Source organism: Trachymyrmex septentrionalis, unplaced genomic scaffold (assembly GCF_001594115.1).
Source record: "Trachymyrmex septentrionalis isolate Tsep2-gDNA-1 unplaced genomic scaffold, Tsep1.0 scaffold60, whole genome shotgun sequence".
Classification (NCBI taxonomy): domain Eukaryota; kingdom Metazoa; phylum Arthropoda; class Insecta; order Hymenoptera; family Formicidae; genus Trachymyrmex; species Trachymyrmex septentrionalis.
Genome location: NW_017305779.1, coordinates 1,009,342 through 1,010,059, shown reverse-complemented (window position 1 = coordinate 1,010,059; position 718 = coordinate 1,009,342). Strand labels below are relative to the sequence as shown.

The 718-nt window shown below is 25.8% G+C and overlaps 1 protein-coding gene across 3 annotated transcripts in view; it reads right to left on the bottom strand.

Annotated features, from left to right (window-relative positions):
• The window catches only part of LOC108752483 (leucine-rich repeat-containing protein 58), a 4,222-nt gene that overhangs the window by 2,532 nt on the left and 972 nt on the right, over positions 1-718 (bottom strand). The gene's annotated exons all lie outside the window — the stretch shown is intronic.

Genomic DNA, 718 nt, shown 5'->3' with positions numbered 1-718 from the left:
TATATATATATACATACATATATATATATACATATAAAATTAATTTATTAATTCAATGTTAATTTTCTTATTATATACGCGCGCAATTATCTAAATTCTTCTTCCAAGGAAATTTGTATAGTAATAAAATGATATACTTTTATATATAAAGCCGCATTGTCATTATCGTAATTGTACAAGCAATGAGGAACGGCAAAATGTAAATAATGGATATGAAGCTTTCGTCATGTAGATGACATATATATATGATGATTTGCGTTTAACATAAATTATCACACGACGCGTAAATATCAAGTAAATTATTTAAAAAAAATTGATAATTTCGAAAAGATTAAAAGCGTGCAATAACCGATTAAGTTATCGTATTGAAATAATTAAGTATAATTAAAAAAAGTTATCGTATTGAAATAATTTTTAAACAGTTCATAAAAATAGCATAATTAGAAATAAATATTTTTCAATATATATTCTTCATTTGGCGTCCTTTTAATTGTAAGAATTATCCACGAACATGCGCGCATATATGTTCGTTACACATTCGGTGCATGTAAAATTATCCAGAATATCGATAAGATTCTGAGAAGACTGTCATGTGCAAATCATGCTAGCTGTTAGTCCAAATCAAGGTCCAAATGATGACTGTTATGAAATAATTCTCGAGTGTTTCGTAGAAAATAATTAATATATGGAGTGTTCTAAACTATCGAACTTTTAATAA